The sequence below is a fragment of the Crotalus tigris genome, unplaced genomic scaffold, assembly GCF_016545835.1.
Source record: "Crotalus tigris isolate CLP2741 ecotype Arizona unplaced genomic scaffold, ASM1654583v1 scf7180000018590.67127310178:1205815, whole genome shotgun sequence".
In the NCBI taxonomy this organism is placed as follows: Eukaryota; Metazoa; Chordata; class Lepidosauria; order Squamata; family Viperidae; genus Crotalus; species Crotalus tigris.
The window spans coordinates 760,840-779,045 of NW_024097092.1; the positions used below are offsets into that span (position 1 = coordinate 760,840).

Below are 18,206 nucleotides of genomic sequence, written 5' to 3' on the forward strand. Positions count from 1 at the left end.
CAGTAGTATTAAGTAGGCACTCTGCACACGCCCAGAAGCACAACTTCAAATTGGGGGGACCAATCGCGCAAAGGAGTCACCTATCAAGGAGTATGATGTTAACATTAATTTGCCGGGCAAAACCCAGAAAGAGTTCTTAAAGGAGAAAAACATCCCTATCCGAATTAGAAATATTAGATTATTTACCAGCCATTCATGGGGAATTTGAATATTCTGAAGGGGTATTAGACAGGCAGAAATTCGACAGGCAAGGGGTTTCTGATGGTATTTGCAGCAAAATGTTGTGCCTGCCCATAGAGATGTTGCCCCACTGAATTCCTCGGGGCTTCCCATTCACCCAACCTGCAATGATAATTACCATTTCATTTATGACTCACTTAATGACAGAGGTTGCGGTCCAAATTTTGGTCATTAAGTCGAGGACTTGCAGGTAGTCCTCAACTTACGACCACAATTGAACCCAACATGTATGCTGTCAAGTGATAAATTCGTTAACTGAGTTTTGCCCTGTTTTACGACTTTCCTTGCCATCGTTGTTAAAGTGAATTGCTGCAGTTGTTAAATGGGTAACACAGTTGTTAAGTGAATCTGGTTCCCCCACCCTTGACTTTGCTCGTCAGAAGGTCGCAAAAAGGGATCCCGGGACACTGTGACCGTCATAAATGTGAGTCCGTTGTCAAGCATCCGGATGTAAGTCACTGTTGTGATTCCTCGCCAGCTGAGTCTGAGGAATCAGGGGAGGAGGAAGAGGAGGGGCCTGGAGTGACATCAGAGTCAGAGGAAGGCTCTGAGGAGCTCCAAGATTTACAGTCGGACGAGGAGCCCGGCCCCTTTACTCGCACTCAGGCTGAGACACAGCTGTGCTGGGAGCCTGAGTTGGACAGTGATGAAGAACAGCTGGGACAAATCCCGGATGCACCAAAGCGCAGGCAAGAGAAGCAAGTAGGACAGAGGAATGAAATGGGGCGGCTCCAAAGGCAAGGGAGAAGGCATTAGGAAACCACGTCTTGGCTGAATAATAAAAGGAAAGGTGTGAGAGGTGCTGGTTGCCAAGGCAACTGTTTGTGTTGAGGATCAAGTTTCTGTGGACTGTGTTTGTTTGTCTTGGACACTGACTCAGGCCTGTGAGAATAAAAGGGGTTGGTTTTTTTCTTGCGGTTCCTGCCTGCTTCTTGGAAAAGGGGTTTCTCCTTGTGAGCATAAAAGGACTCACATAGGCTGGGACAGAACAGTCGCATGACCACAGGGATCCTGCAACGGTCATAAGTGTGAGAAATGCTCATAAGCAGGGTTCTTCAAACTTGGCCCTTTTATGACTTGTGGACTTCAACTCGCAGAACTCCTCGGCCAGCGTGGCACGCTGGCTGAGGAATTCTGCGAGTTCAAGTCCACAAGTCATAAAAGGGCCAAGTTTGAAGAACCCTGCTCATAAATCACTTTTTTCCGGTGTTGTTAACTTTAAATGGGTCATTAAAAGAACTGTTGTAAGTGGAGGACTTATCTGTAGTCGCAATTAAAATACTTAAACCTGGTTTGTCCCTGGAATTCATCCTATTGTGAACACTAAATGTATTTATGTTTTACCGTGTCCCAACACTTTTTAAGGCGGATCAACTGTCCTTCCAAACCTTCTTTGACATGCAATGGCATTGAGTTTGGCTGCTGTGAGAGGGTTGCCGATGCTAATGGCTGGATTTGAAAGTTAAAAGAACAGACCTGGTTTTTTTTTTCTGAAAAAGAGCCTGATTTGTTTGTTGTCCTGGAAAAGGTGGTATTGAAGGTCCAAGTGTCACGTTCGGATGAGCTCTGGGATCTTGCTAACTGCCTAGATTTTGTAGGCGAAGTTCTGGGCCTTTTTGTTTTTGGAGAACATCTCTGGAGCATCTTCCTGCAGGCTTTATTATTTTTGCAAGAACAATCCATGGATTTGGGGAAAGCAATGAATTATGCATGGAATCGTGAGTGACCCCGTGAAGCTTGGCTGGTTGTTCCTCACTGTAATTGTGTGTAAGAGACAGGAGGGGAGGACCTTGCCAATAAAAGTGTTCCTTGAAATCTCCACCAAGTTTGGCCTCTTTGCACTGGGCAGAGCTAAATGACAATGCGTGTGGACAGAGGGCATCACCGGTGCCGTAAGTAAGTAGGTGGACACCACCAAGATCATGTCTCAAAATATCTAAGTGGTTACTGTGGGGCCTAGGAAGATCAGTGATGGAATCTCTGTTGGTTGTGTCCCCATGGACCCAAGACCTGAGGGAAAACAACAGGAGAGATGATGGTCTTAAGAACTTCTCTGCCTCTCCAAAGGAAGGACTTTAGCTCACTTTAGAGCAATGGTTCTCAACCTTTTTAATGCCGTGACCCCAACCGGTCATAAGTCGAGGACTACCCAACCGGTCGTAAGTTGAGGACTTTCCCTGCCCGGGTGCACTGCACATGCGTGGTGCTGCCCCTTCCCCCGGACGAGGCGTAGCTGGCAAGCGTCAGCGGTGGCGCAGGGCGACCACCGGCTGGGCCACCAGCTGGCCCAGCCCAAGGGAGGTAAGGCACCCGCTGGGCCCCACACATGCCAGCAACCCTCCCTGCGCCCGCCGGCCTCCCACCTCCCACCCCTGGCCCTCTTTTACTTACATTTTTAGTAGTTGCTCAGCAGGGAGGGGTGGAAACTTCCAGACAGCTCGCCTTCGCTGCAGACAACTTGCAGCACCGTTTGCAGAATGGGACTTTTGGCGGGCTCAGCAGGGCAGAGGCAGCCTGGACAATTCCTATTGGCTTTTGAAAGCCAATAGAATTAGACTCTATTCAAGAGCGTCTATTCTATTGGCTTTCCAAAGCCAATAGAATAAAAGGGAGTAGCACAGCTAAGGAAAAGGGGGGAAAAATGGCAGACTGCGTTGTTTGGCAACCCCCGTGAAATGGTCGTTCGACCCCAAATGGGGTCCCGACCCACAGGTGGAGAACCACTGATGTAGAGGCATCAGGCTGGACTACAGAAGTCATTAAACTGGTTGCAATGATGAATTTGCGTTTTTTACAGCTTTCCACGGAGACAGTTGTCGGCAAACAGATGGTTCAAGGGCAGAACATCCTTCGCTTGAGGTCCCCTGTGGTGTGTTTCCTCCAGGGCTTCAAGTTTACGTCAACTTGGACAAACACCAAGGAAAGGGGCAGCGTTCCCCCCCCCAAAAAAAGATTTAGCAGATCGCTTTTTCAGAATTACGACAAGTCACATCTTTCTTGTCCTTGCACCCATCTATGGGAAAAGAGAAGGAGCGCCTACAGTGCCAACATGATTGGAGCAGAGCCTAAGGAGAGACTTCACCCAACCTCAAGCACCTCAAAGTCTCAAATCAACTCCCCATGGAAATGCAATAACAGGAAGGAAAAAACAGGTCCATTCTGAAGGATGCTGAGTGGGGAAGACAGGAAGTATGGTGAACAGAACATAGTATGATCTGGGCCAAGTAGATTTACAGTTTCCAGGCCATCAAATTTGGCTTGAACCTATGGAAACATATCCTAAAGGTAGGATCTAAACTAGTGTTTCTCAACCTTGGCTACTTGAAGACGGGTGGGTTTCAACTGCCAGAATTCCCCAGCCAGCCTAAACAATAGAATAGAATAGAATAGAATAGAATAGAATAGAATAGAATAGAATAGAATAGAACAGAACAGAGTAGAGTAGAGTAGAGTAGAGTAGAATAATAGAAGGAATGAAGAATAGAATAGAATAGAATAGAATAGAATAGAATAGAATAGAATAGAATAGAATAGAATAGAATAGAATAGAATAGAATAGAGAGAGTAGAGTAGAATAGAATAATAGGAACAATGAAGAGTAGAACAGAATAGAGTAGAGTAGAGTAGAGTAGAATAGAAAGAATGAAGAATAGAGTAGAGTAGAGTAGAATAGAATAGAAGCTGGAAGGGACCTTTGAGGTCTTCTAGTCCAGCCCCCCTGCTCGAGCAGGAGAACCTACACCATTTCAGACAATACTGCGTCTATTGTTCTAAACAATAGTGTTACAGAGATGGTGGCTTCTTATCTCTTTGCTTATCCTGCATATTGCTCCCTTCCAACTCTACCATTTTACGTTTCTATAGGAAGATCATTCTGAAGAGGAGTAATTCTAATAAAGGCTTGACAGGGAAACAATTCAGAGCCACCTGACTTTTCCATCCGGTGAGAGGCCAAGCAAGAGTACAAGGAGACCCTCCCAACGTTCCTCTTTTGCAAAACCTCCAGTCAGCTTCTTCCCGAGATCTCCGTGTGCTTTTTTTCCAAACATCTGCTTAAGAAACCATAAGCTTTTCCCTAACCCTCTGAAATACCATTCAGAAAGCAATTTGAGACAATTGCCTCCACGCTCTTGGAGTCGGGCAGAAGGTTTAAAAAAAGCGTTTCTCCCTCCGTGCATTGAAAATGTTGTGCTTTTTTTTGGGGGGGGGGATATTTTGCTGAAACAGGGAGGAGAAAAGCTCTCCAATGCAAAACCTGCTCAGGACGCCAAAACTGAACTCAGAAATGGAGACGAGGATGTGTGTGTGTGTATATTTCAGGAGCCCCCTTGTCTACAAACATCTATGTGAGCTTTTCCGGGTTCTCTACTCTTTTGCCTTCTTCCCACCGTCTTGGCGACACTGGGAGATGTGTGATCCTAATTGTACTTAATTGTCTCCTCCTCCACCAGACTTTCCCACCATCCCTGCAAAAAAGGTAACACGGAGCGCGCGAATCCTGGCTGGCTCTCGCGCAAGACACAGACCCGTCTTCCCCGTTTCATCCACCTCTATCGAAAAGAGCAGCAATTAATTTTTTACCAGCTAATCATTCCCTTCAGACAGATCCGTCAGCGGAGGACCTGTCACAGCCCATCAATAATGAAACAAACGCAGCCCTCCCTCAAGTGCCCCCCCCCACCCGCCTGCCCGTTTCCTGCATTATTCAATCCCGGAGCATCAAAACCAGGAGTAGCAATCCTGTAACTCATGTCCTTTGAAATTACCTGGCAAAGGAGGGGGCAATTGCAGAGGGGAGGGCGTAGGGGAGCGTAGCGATGCAATGCGCTCCTTGATGTATAAGCTGTGGCTTGGGGGGGGGGGTTCTGTCTGTCTTCAGATCTTTTCGTGGAACGAATCAGCCTGTGCAACTTAACAGAATAACAGAGTTGGAAGGGACCTTGAAGGTCTTCTAGTCCACCCCCCTGCTCCAGCAGGAAGCCCTATAGTACCATTTCAGGCAAATGGCTGTCTGGTTTTTCCTTGAAGATCTCCAGGGATGGAAGCACCCACAACTTCGCGAGGCAGGTCGTTCCGCTCATTAATTTGGGAAAATGGATCTTCCCAATCACGCTCAGAATTCTACTCTCTTTCAAGGGGACATAAATAACTTTTCTCTTCTTGAATTCCCACCAGCTCATCCCGTTTTACTCTGGGCGCCTACAATAACCCAGGACACAACAGGGTGCTTTGAAAATGAATACTGAGTCAATTGTAAATAGGCTGGAATTGCATAGGAGAGAGTTGCAGAGGGGGAGGGATCAGGAGAGAGAAATTTCAGCTAGTCCTTGGCTTATGACCGATTGCTTAACAACTGTTGGAAGTTGCAACGGACTTCAAAAAAGATACCTCAAAGTTGTGATTGCTGGCTGCCCGCGATTGCATTTCAGGGGCTCGGCAGCCAACTTGTATGGATGACCACGATCATCTAACCAGGATTTATGACTTTTTTTGGCTGTTTTCCAGCAGAAAACACCCATTGGTTAGGCTGGATTCGCTTAACGACCACGTGGTTTGCTTAAAGTTTGCAGTGACTCGCTTAAACCCAATTAGCAACCATGCCTTACGAGTGAAATTCCAGACTCAGCTGAGGTCCTAAACTGATAATTACCTGCAGTCTAGGGGAGGGAAGTTACAGTAATTGACACACGTCAGTGGGAAACTGACAGCCTCAGGACAAGCATGCTGGGACTTGTAGTTCAGCCACTGGCGGCGGAGGAGAGAAATAAACCTTGCAGTCAAAGGGTCCGTGCTGCACGAGAGGGATGGGATGTCTGAACAGGAAAATAGGGACATTTATCAGGTTTCCTGTTTCTTAACCAGTGTTTCCCCTCCAGGGCAGAGACAGGGAGCCTCAGAGCCCCCCAGGGACACAGTCATCGATCGGACCTCTCTGTCGGGAGAGCGGCATAACTTGGTTTGGCAATGATGGAGCCCACCTCGCTCACCGAAGCAGCTCAGGTGCCTGGGGAGACAGTTCACAAATGCCACCTCAGCCTTAATGTCCTCATTTCCATGGTTCCGGGCTAAAATGGCCACATTTGCATTTAAATCGAGCAGAGGGAGTCTGTAAATCTCCATTTTCTTAGCGAGTGGGAATAATGGGGGCTTAATCTCCTTCGGAAGGGGGCTTCTCCAAGCGGCATCAATCCTGAAGAAGACGGAGAGGACGGGGGCATATCAAGTTCCTGGCGCAAAATCGGAAGCCAGCAAATATGTATTCCTTGAAAAGCTTTCGCCCCAGGCCTGACACAGGTCGGCCGTGGAGAACTGGAGAGAATCACCTCGACTTACAACAGTTCATTTAGTGACCATTATGACAGTACAAAAAAGGTGATTCTTGGCTGCTTTTCACACGAATGACCCATGCAGCGTCCCCGTGGGTCATGTGATCAACATTCAGAGGCTTGGCAACTGACTTGTACTTATGACAGTTTGCAGTGTCCTGGGGTCATGCGACCCCCTTTTGCGGCTTTCTGTTGTGATTCCATGCCAGCCTGTGCTCCCAACAGCTGAATCTGAGGAATCTGAGGAGGAGGTGGAGGAGGCATTTGAAGGGCCATCAGGGGCAGAGGGATGCTCTGATGAATTACAGGACTCACGGTTTGATGCAGAGCCTGGGCCCTCCAGTCGTGTTCCTGATGAAGCTCAGCTGTGTGTGGAGACTGAGTCAGACTCGGAAGACTCACACCTGATGGACTTCCTAACTGACACAGGCACACGTTGTCAATTAGCGAATAAATCAGCAGCAGTCAATACGGCAACTCCAGGGTAAAAGGAGAAGGCACTGAGAGGCAACACCTTGGGACCGCTGTATAAAAAGAGGAGGTGTGGGCGGTGCTGGTTGCTGAAGGCAACCGTTTGCAAAATACTTCTTGGAATCCTGGTCTGTTCGTCTTGCTTGTGACTTCTCTTCTGTTTACATCATGTTTCCTGTGGACTATTTCCTTCATTTGGACTTGAGTTTTGCTGTTTGTGTTTTGGACTATTTGGCAGGTTTGTCACCCATATTAAAAGGGGTTTGTTTTGTTTTAAAGTCTCCAGCCTATTTTATCAGCAGGGGTTTGATCCTTGTGCCTTTAACAAGGACAGCTATAGGCTGGGATAGAACACTTTCTGATAAGCAAAGTCAACAGGGGAAGCCCAGATTCACTTAACAAAACTTGCTTAACGACGACCGTCTCATTTAGCAACGGAAATTTTGGGCTCGAGGACGGACGGAAAGTCTTGAGGATGGGGTTGGTGTCAGCTCTGAATGGTGCCAAGGACCGACTTTTCATTCTCTGTTAAAAGCGCAATTGGCAGAAGCAGGACAGAGCAAGCGTCATTTCTGCAAATATCTGGAAAGCCGCCCCCATATTTTAACAGCAGCAGAAAGGAATGGAGTTTTATCTCGTTAACGGTCATGAACTTTAACTAGGTTTAATTCCAATTTTGTGCTGGCTGCGTTCTCTCTAAAGAGGCCGCTCTGCATTTATGATTTGGGGAATCCATTAAGAGGAAGGCAAGGCAGAATAACTGGTGGAATACTTAATGGAGGGGGAAAAATGGGAGGAAAAATCAACTTTCTTTCCTCTCGGTTTCTCAAAACTAGAACGGACACTCATTTTGAAAGGGGAAGAGACTTGGGAGAGAGGGTGGGAGAAAAAAATGGGAGATTTTGACATAAACGTCTCGGATAGTGGCAAGATTGTGTACGACGTGCAAGATTGTGTGAGCCGTGGTGGCACAGTGGTTAGAGTGCAGCACTACAAGCTGATTCTGCTGACTGCTGGCTGTCAGCAGTTTGGCAGTTCGATCCTGACCGGTTCAAGATTGACTCAGCCTTCCATCCTTCCAAGGTCGGTGAAATGAGGACCCCAAAATTGGTAAAATGGGGACCCAGATTGTTGGGGGCAAATATACTGACTCTGTAAACGGCTGTAAAGCACTGTGAAATGGCATATAAGTCTGTGCTATTGCTACATTGCTATTGCTACAGCTTTAAACCTAGCAAAGAAGAGGCAGTACTAATAGAACTTCCATATTCAGGGGTAGTATACTGTATGCATTCAAAGCATGAAAAATGAACTTATCAGGGAAAGTAATCCATAATATAGTTTGCAAGTTATTCTGCACACTGCCTTAAAAAGTGGTTTTACTATTTGGCCAGAAAATAAGAGATTTCGGGTCTTTGAACCTGTGACAGGGTGAAAGCTCTGTTTGGCTAAAGCCAGACTGATGGTCAAATGCTGGCCAGAGGCTTTGCAAACGTTGGTCACAGGCCAAAGCTGGACCATCCTGTCTTTCCTACACAAGGAACATACATGTAACTCCAAATGATTCTGCGACTGACACAACTGCTTAAGTCAGGGGTCTTCAAACATGGCCTTTTTATGACTTGAGGACTTCACTTCCCAGAATTCCTCAGCCAGGCACGTGCCATAAAAGGGCCAAGTTTGAAGACTTAAGCTATGTATATAAAACAAGGCAGTATAAAAAAATGGAATAACACCAGTACGTCTTGAACACCGTAGGCATTGACCAATTCACCATCAGTCAATTGCAGAAGGCAGTTTTGTTTGGAACAGCTTACATCTTGCAAAGAGATCTTGGATAAAATCCAAGCAACCACGTCTGCCTCTCCCAGGCGCTCGGGAAGGACTTGATAGGTGGATAAAAAGGCCAAACCCAGCCTCAAACATCCGGCTGACTGTGCCACCAACCATAAATAACAACACTAATAAACTGCAAGCAGTCAAGAGGCCCGTTTGGGTCTGCAAACACGACTGCCCTGACCAATATTATCCTGCGCTGATCTTCTCCTGCGGGGAATTGATCCTGAAGGATTAGCATCTGTTTGCACAGAGACTTCGAGGGATAACACCTTAGACAAACATTTGGTGCTATTAATTATCGGTTGATGAAGTGCGATCTTCTCCTCTGAACCCCAGGCAGGTTAAAACGGCTCTCTCTCGCAGTACAAACAGGAAAAATCCTGGGCGGGTCTGTATTCCAGAGTTCCTTTTCTCCCTTTCCCCCCCACACTCGATTAATATGTTTTTAAAGAACAGAGTTTGTTTCGAATGAGGTCTGGCACTCAAAGCAATATTACCCCGTGCCCATCTGGACACTTCCCTGCCAGCCTCTCGGCCACCCTGCTGATTTTAATTCTGGTTCTGTTCTTTTAATTACACGAAATTTAAACGAGAAACTGGTCTTTGGCATGCTGAGCATCAGCATCCAATATGGTCCTGATTGAATAGACCACTTCTGGACTGCTGCCCGCAGCGTTTTTTTTATCATTTCGAACATTTCCTCGTTTGGCGACCAGCAAGTCGGTTGCTAAGTGAAACCAGATGGCGTTTACAATCTCACTCCCAACTTTCCTTTCGCCGGAGAAGGTTGTCAGTGCTAGGATGGATTTCAAAGCTATTTTCCCGTCACCGTCACCACTTGTAATGGCTGCTAAACGGGACAGTTGCTAAATGAGGACTACCTGCAGCGGGCTTGGCTGGGAATGGCATCTTTCTGTCCAGAACGATCTGACAGCAGCTGTCTTACAAACAGGCCAGCTGTCAGCGTATGATTTGAAAGAATTAGAAGACATTTTCTTGCAATGATTCTTTATATAAGGCAGTCTCACGATCAGATCCTAGAGACTTGAAAAGAAGGTTCTTCTCCTGCTTCTCTCCTCTTCTCTTCTATTCTTCTCCTTTTTCTTCCTCTTCTCCTTCTTCCATTCTCCTCCTCTCCTTCCTCTTTCATTCTTCTCTTCTTCCTCCTCCTCCTCTTCCATTCTTCTCCTTCTTCCTCCTCTTCTTTCTTCTCCTTCTTCCATTCTCCTCCTCTCCTTCCTCTTTCATTCTTCTCTTCTTCCTCCTCCTCCTCTTCCATTCTTCTCCTTCTTCCTCTTCTTTCTTCTCCTTCTTCCATTCTCCTCCTCTCCTTCCTCTTCCATTCTTCTTCTTCCTCCTCCTCCTTCTTCCATTCTCCTCCTCTCCTCCCTCTTTCATTCTGCTCTTCTTCCTCCTCCTCCTCTTCCATTCTTCTCCTTCTTCCTCCTTTCTCCTCCTTCTTCCATTCTCCTCCTCTCCTTCCTCTTTCATTCTTCTCTTCTTCCTCCTCCTCCTCTTCCATTCTTCTTCTTCCTCCTCCTCCTTCTTCCATTCTCCTCCCCCTCCTCTCCTCTCCTTCCTTTCATTCTTCTCTTCTTCCTTTTTTCCTTCCTCTTCCATACTTCTCCTCCCTCTTCCATTCTTTCCTTCTTCTTCCTCCTCCATTCTCCTCCCCTTTCATTCTTCTCTTCCTCCCCTCCCCCTCATTCTCTCCTCCTCCTCCCTCTTCCATTCTTCTCCTTCTTCCTTCTCCTCCCATTCTCCTTCCCCCTCCTCCTCTCCCTCTTTCATTCTCCTTCCTCCTCCTTCTTCCATTCTCCTCGCCTACTCCTCCCTTTTAATTCTTCTCTTCTCCTCTTCCTCCTCCTCCTTCCTGTCCCCCGCCCCCCAGTTTTCAGCCGGAACAGCTCTTCATTTTCTTGGTTTTTAATAACCAGAGGGAGAACGACGCAAATCAATAGGCTACTTCCGGCAAATATTGGCCTATGGAAATGTATGCAAACAAGGCAGAGATGAGGTCTGGAGGGAGCGGCATATCGGGCGCTGGGCCAGCAGAAACATGTGTGCTGGGCCACACATCCCCAAGATTCAAATGAATGAGAACGTAAAGCTCAACAGACAGGCAGGTGATAAATCCTTGCATTCTTTCCCCCATTTGTGCAACCGACCCCTTCTTCCTTTGCCCGTCTCTTATCATCCTTCCGTGCCCTCCAACACTTTTGGCTGCCGTCTAAGCGCCAACATATTTTCGGCTGAACCGAAGCTGCACGAAAGGCGAGACCAACCAGGATAAATATTTGATGAGGCGACAGCAGCTAGGATACTGTCACAGACACACAATCCCTTTGCTTTGCATATGGCCTGATCGGATGACGGAACCTAAGTTCACTGCTAACCAGAGTTTCTCGTTTCATCTCCAAAGCTGGGAAGCGGTCATCGCTGGAGAAACGGAGAAGCTGAGGTCTGTTTCTCGCAACCCTCAGGAGCTGGACTACATGACCTCTATGTACCTCGTCTCGAACCTTTTCGTGAGGCCTTACAAAGGGTCCTTCCTATCAGAGAAAGCTTGAGTTTTAATGCATTCCATGAAAATTGCGTTTAAGAGTATTCTTTTGTTGCAAATAACGTGTGTTCTTCATCCGGCTGAGAAAGTTATGCAGGCAGTAAATAAGAATGAGATAATCTAAAATAATGGGAAGGTTCTGTTCTTTCTGTTGGAAGCCAACTGGATGACTTTAGACTCCTCCATGCAGTTGCCCGAAATCAAGTCCACCCATTTGGAGCAGAGATTTAAACTTTGATTTGAAAAAGGAAAGGCAAGCATGTTAGTTAATCCTTCAGCCTCCTTTTTAAACTCTATTGATTAGGATGACTTTTATTCTATCTGGCTCCTTGCTTCATTCGTAGGTGTCTGTTTTTTTGCTTACAGGTTAGAGAAGATTGATTTTTTAATAAAGTGCTGAGTAGCTTTTTAAGTAACTTAAGTAGCTTTTCAAGTTGGTTCTCAGTGTTCGAGGCCACAATCCATTAGGTGCTCAATAGCATTATGCCAGTTCTAGAAAAGCTTTATTATAGGGGATCCTCTGTGTGGTCTGCAGATATCACTTCAGCTCACTCCTTCCTTCCTTCCTTCCTTCCTTCCTTCCTTCCTTCCTTCCTTCCTTCCTTCCTTCTCTCATTGCCTTCCTTTGTTTTCTCATGGTCTTATTTTTTCTCTCGTTTCATTCCTTCCCTCCCTCCCTCCTTCTCATTCCCATCTCCTCCCTCCTTCCCTTCCTTCCTTCCCATTTTCTTGTGGCCTTCCTGTTTTCTGTCTTATTTTTTCTCATTTCCTTCCTTCCTTCTTCTCATTGCCTTCGTTTTGTCTTATTTCTTCTCATTTCCTTCCTTCCTTCCCATTTTCTCATTGCCTTCCTTCCTTCCTTCCTTTCTTCTTTCTCTTCTGAATATCCAGAGCTATAGTAAATTGACCAAGACTCCTTAGCAATCTCTCAAGTTAAAAAATTATTCTGTTATCCCTCTTGACCTAATATGGCAAAAATGAAATCTGCATGACTCAGGCAGAGACACGGCAGGCACCCTCTCTTCAGGGGCCTTGTGGCCTGCAAGAATTATTTGACCAGGCTCACTAGATCCTGAAGCCTAAGAGAGCGTTAAGACTTCAGGGCTCCTGCCACTTAGCTAGACGATTAGTTTAATCCAGGTCCGTGGTTCACGCTGGACGAAACTACCCCACGAGGTTGTTGTGAAGGGAGGAAGGGTGTGGATGTACCCGTTAATAGTTCCCCACAAACCCTGGCAGAGAGTTTGAGGAGAGAACCAAAATATCCTGCCTAAGCCTGCGAGGGTGATCTTCCGCCAGATGGACCCACGTTTCTCTGTCTTGCAGGGAGCGTCTTCCAGCGTCTTGTGGGAATAGAAAGGGTGTCTCGAACGCATTACAAAAAAAAAACCCAAAAACACACCACCTGCTGTAGCACGTCCTTGACAAAATGGCACACTGTTCTCCTATAGAAAGCCATTTTTTTTAAAAAAGTCTCCCCCTCTCTCTCACACACACACATGCTTTCTCCTGTTCTGCATACTGAGGGGAGAAACAAGAGACGGTCTTTTAATATTTAAAATGTGGTTTTATACACTTTCTGATGTCTCATCTGGATATAAATGGCAGGGCATTTTATGAAGGACATAAAATTTTTATGGGACATCTGCGCTGTGCCGCTGCGTCGGGAGAAGGCACCGTTGCTGGAATAAACTACGAGGAAGTTTTGGAAGGGGCCCTGTCCCTTTCCTTTTCCCATAAAGGACATGCTTGGCATGGATAAACCTTCCTGACGTCAGGAGTTTGCAGCTTCAAGGTTTTTGGGCCGAAATAAAAGCGACGTTCCCCACTTCTTTTCAACACACACCATTAAGAAAGAGTTGGCTTCCCGTCTTGGTGACCTCGATTCAACTGTGATTAATGCACTCCCGAAGAACTGCTTGCGAAGACCATTTTAAGGTTGGCTGGACCACCATTATGCGGCACTCGGCTAATTCCTCCACAATATGGTGGAACATCTTCGCCTCCCAGCTCTTCTCTGGCAGGCAAATTACCACCTAAAAGAGCTTGAAAAGTTATTAGGACGTACAGTTCCCAGACCACGGTTTTCCCAGTTGCAATGTAGGGCTGTGAAAGTTGGACCGTAAGAAAGGCCGAGCGCCAAAGAATGGAGGCCTTTGAACTCTGGGGCTGGAGAAGACTCCTGAGTCCCCTGGACTGCAAGGCGATCAAACCGGTCAGTCCTAGAGGAGATCAACCCCGACTGCTCTTTAGAAGGCCAGATCCTGAAGTTGAGACTCAAGTACTTTGGCCACTTAATGAGAAGGAAGGATTCACTGGAGAAGAGCCTGATGCTGGGAAAGATGGAGGGCAAAAGAAGAAGGGGAGGACAGAGAATGAGGTGGCTGGATGGAGTCACTGAAGTAATAGGCATGAGTTTAAATGGACTCCAGAAGATGGTGGAGGACAGCAAGGCCAGGAGGAACGTGGTCCATGGGGTCGCGATGGGCTGGACACGACTTCGCAATTAACAACAACAACAATTGTTCTAGGGACAATTCATGTGCAGAAGAATCAGAAACGGATGCTGATGTGTCCTCTGGAGATTAATTCTTAGATGTCTATTGAGTTCCCTCAAGGCTTCAAACCCATTTTGCCTGGAGAAGACACTCCAGCTTGCTTCCCCCCCCCCCCCAGACATCTAAATTTGTCCACAACCCACCAGCCAATGCATACAGTATCCAGAAATAACCATGCATTTTCTCCAACCAACACCCATATTCTTAAGGTCTTCTGAGGCCCCTTTGCTTCTCAACGTGGTGTCTTCTCTGTCTTCCCTTACAAAGCGGCTCTCTGCTGGTTGCCAGGGTGAAAAAAAGGAGCAGGGTGGCTGCAGGGAAGGTGGTTTAAATAGCACCACGGAAACGAGGAGGAGGAAATAAAGGAGAGGAAGGAGGAACTAATATTGATATATCTACCGATATCTGTAGGAGAAGAAGTATTTCACAACCCAAAATAACCCTGGTCAGGAATGTGTGTCTCATAAATAATTTTTGAATCCAACAGAGATTTGCAATGGAAAAGGATTCTCGGTGCAGTGAGAATCTTGGAATGTCTTTTAGAACAGAATAACAAAGTTGGAAGGGACCTTGGAGGTCTTCTAGTCCAACCCCTTGCTCAGGCAGGAAACCATAGAATAGAATAGAATAGAATAGAATAGAATAGAATAGAATAGAAGAAATAAAGAATAGAATAGAATAGAATAGAATAGGAGTAGAGTGGAAAGAATAGAATAGACTCTATTCTATTCTATTCTATTCTATTCTATTCTATTCTATTCTATTCCTATTCCATTGCTATTCTATTCTATTCTATTCTATAATCTGTCTATTCAATAGACAGATTATAGAATAGAATAGGAATAGAATAGGAATAGAATAGAAATGGAATAGGAATGGAATAGAATAGAATAGAGTATAGAGTAGTGTAGATTAGAGTAGAAAGAATAGGATAGAATAGAATAGACAGATGATAGAATAGAATAGAATAGAATAGAATAGAATCAGAATAGGATAGAAATGGAATAGGAATGGAATGAAATGGAATGAAATAGAATAGAATAGACAGATTATAGAATAGAGTAGAGTAGAGTAGAGTAGAGTAGAAAGAATAGAATAGAATAGAATAGACAGATTATAGAATAGAATAGAGCTGGAAGGGACCTTGGAGGTCTTCTAGTCCAGCCCCCCACTTAAGCAGGAGGACCTATCCTATACCATCTCAGACAGGCAATTGTACCATTTCAGACAAATGGTTGTCCAATCTCTTCTTAAAATCCTCTTTCGGGGGCTTCTTGCACACCTGCCGCTTTGAACTATACAAATGTCTCGGCGTTTGCTGTCAAAAAAAAAAAAAAAACCTAGTGTAGTGTGATAAAACTCATCTTTTGCCTAATATATGCTAATTTGATTTTAATGGGATTCAGATTTTTTTCCAACGGCAGCCCAGCGCTAGCCAGGATAACTTATAATCATATCTAATTGGTAATTCTAACGTAACAAATTCTCAGGATAAATTATTCGTAGTTAATAGCCCCTGGAGAACATGGGGTGGTGGGGGTGGTGGGTGGAATGTATAAAGATTTCTTCTCATTTTTTTGGGTTATATTCGTAGTTCGTAGTTACCTGCGCTTGTGTCTGTCAGGTTATTATCACAAACAAAGGAAATAAATGAGTTCAAGGCGAAGACAGTTCTAAATGGATTATGTAAAAAAAGGAAAGAATTCAAATCTAAATCCAATCTGATGAATACAAAATCAGGATTAGATAAATTCGGGGCAACAGGTCTCCGCATCTCCACTCTCTCTGCATTTCTAAATTGAGCCTAAACTTTATATGAAAGGCTTGGGGTCTTCTTTAAGGCCACCTCTGTGCAAGATAGCAACAACTGACAACCTATTTTTTTAAAATTCCTTCCACCCCCAACAAAGCTGAAGCAAAATGAAGCCTGGTTACCAGGACACAGGAGCAGACGAGTCCAGAGGCAGCAATTTTGCAAGTATCTCAAATAAAGGCTAACGAAGACCAGATACCAAGGATGTAGAGACAGGGCAGATTCAGGCAGTCCTTGGCTTATGACCACAGTTCAACCCAAAATTTGAGACTTTAGAAAGAGTGCAGAGAAGAGCAACAAAGATGAACAGGGACTGGAGGCTAAAACATATAAGGAACGGCTGCTGGAATTGGTTATGTCTAGTTTAAGGAAGAGAAGGACAAGGGGGGATATGATAGCAGTGTTCCAATATCTCAGGGGCTGCCCCGAAGAAGAGGGAGTCAAGCTCTTCTCCAAAGCGCCTGAAGGCAGGACAAGAAGCAGCGGATGGAAACTAATCAAGGAGAGAAGCAACCTGGAACTAAGGAGGAATTTCCTGACAATGAGAACAATTAACCAGTGGAACTCCTTGCCTGCAGAAGCGGTGAATGCTCCAACACACTGGAGGTTTTTAAGAAGAGACTGGACAGCCATTTGTCTGAAATGGTATAGGGCAGTGATGGCGAACCTTTTAGAGACCGAGTGCCCAAACTGCAACCCAAAACCCACTTATGTATCATCGGATGCTGGGTGGGTGTGGCCCATTGGGTGGGCGTGGCTGCAGTGGTAATGGCAAACTGGGTGGGACTAAAAAGTTCAATCAATTCCAACCTTGTGAGAACTTTTTTTTTCCCCGCGAGAAGTTGAAATTGATTGATTGAACCTTTTTTTTTTTTGCCCATGGCGGCAGAGGCTTAAAGGAAAAAGGTTTTATAAAACCCAGCTGAAGGCCTAGGACTGGGGTGACGGTGCATGTGCCCACAGAGAGGGCTCTGAGTACCACCACGGGTATAGGGTTTCCTGCCTAAGCAGGGGGGTTGGACTAGATGACCTCCGAGGTCCCATCATCACCATCATCATCATTATTATTATTTCTCTTGCTGGGCAAGACAGTTCTTAAGTGAGTCCTGCCTGATTTCTTGTCATAGAGGCGACCGTCATAAATATGAATCAGTTGCCAAGTGTCTGGGTTTTGATCACGTGACCACGGGGCTGCTGCAACGGTCATTAAGTGTGAAAAACGGCCCAGAAATGGCAAAAATATCGGCGTATCTGAAAGACCACTCACAAGAGGGATATAATTCAGTATGGAAAAGATGGGTAAATTTTGTTCAGAATAAATATGGAATTAGAAAGTATTATTTAGCTTTTGAATAATTTATTGTGTTAAGTTGTTCAGCTTAGATTTGTTAATCTTATTGTAATGGAGTTAAAGGGGTTCTTAAATTTTTTTTTAGGATTTATGTATAATTGATTGATGCTTATTTAATTTTTTATGTTTTTTTTGTTGTTTTTTAGCTCTGTATTCAGCTCTGGGGAGGGGGGGAGGGTTATTGGGAGGGGGGAGGGATAGAGGTGGGGTGGGATTTTATTGTAAAAAGTTTATAAAAATTTCAATTAAAAAAAGTGTGAAAAACGGCCCTAAATCACTGTTTGCGGGGCCGTCGTAAGTTGGAACGGTCACCGTGTGAGCCGTTGTAAGTTGAGTCAGAAGGACGGGTCGGTTGCCAAGCGTCTGAATTTTGTATCACGTGACCCCCCCCCCCCGAGGATGCTGCAACGGTCTTGTAAAAAAACGACCAGAAGTTGCCTTTTTGCAGCACGGTCGTAATTTTGAACCGTCACTAAATGCAGTAAGTCGAGGACTGCGTTTGGTTCAGAACTTTCCATGAAATTTTCAAACCGGTGCCGAGTGCCACTGAAATGCAGACCTGGAAATCTAGAAAAAAGGGACGGGCCAAGCTCTCTGTTCAAAAAATGGATTTCTTTACTAGCTGCTACGAGACTTAAACTAGAGGCTGGAAAATTAAAGGGATTCTCCTTCCCCCTCCCCTTTCCCAGGGGTTTTGCCTCTAGCAGATAGGCTGCTTCTGGTCATGGATGCTCCGTTGGTAAGGATTAAGCCTAACGCTTCCCGTTTCCATCAGTGTCTTTCCCTCTGCTTCAACCAATTGTGGCTTTGAAGTCAACTTGGTTTTATCCGTGGAGATGAGGTTCCTAATGCAGATAAGACTTAGGCCAGGGGTCTTCAAACTCGGCCCTTTGATGACTTGTGGACTTCAACTCCCAGAATTCCTCAGCCAGGCACGCGTGCCTGGCTGAGGAATTCTGGGAGTTGAAGTCCACAAGTCATAAAAGGGCCGAGTTTGAAGACCTCTGCTTATGAGTATTTCTCACACTTATGACCATGCCTGCTG

General features: G+C 45.5%; 1 protein-coding gene and 1 long non-coding RNA gene across 3 annotated transcripts in view; one reads left to right on the plus strand and one right to left on the minus strand.

The window, feature by feature from the left end:
* PAX7 (paired box 7) overlaps positions 1–18,206 on the minus strand; it is a 184,232-nt gene that overhangs the window by 161,646 nt on the left and 4,380 nt on the right. The window lies entirely within an intron of this gene.
* LOC120313303 lies at positions 1,401–6,683 on the plus strand. Of its 2 annotated transcripts, none has more exons than XR_005558109.1 (4): positions 1,401–2,136; positions 3,038–3,525; positions 4,105–4,717; positions 5,120–6,683. It is a non-coding gene; the product is annotated as an uncharacterized LOC120313303 (long non-coding RNA). The 2 variants fall into 2 exon arrangements; XR_005558110.1 differs by having other exon boundaries at positions 1,401–2,132.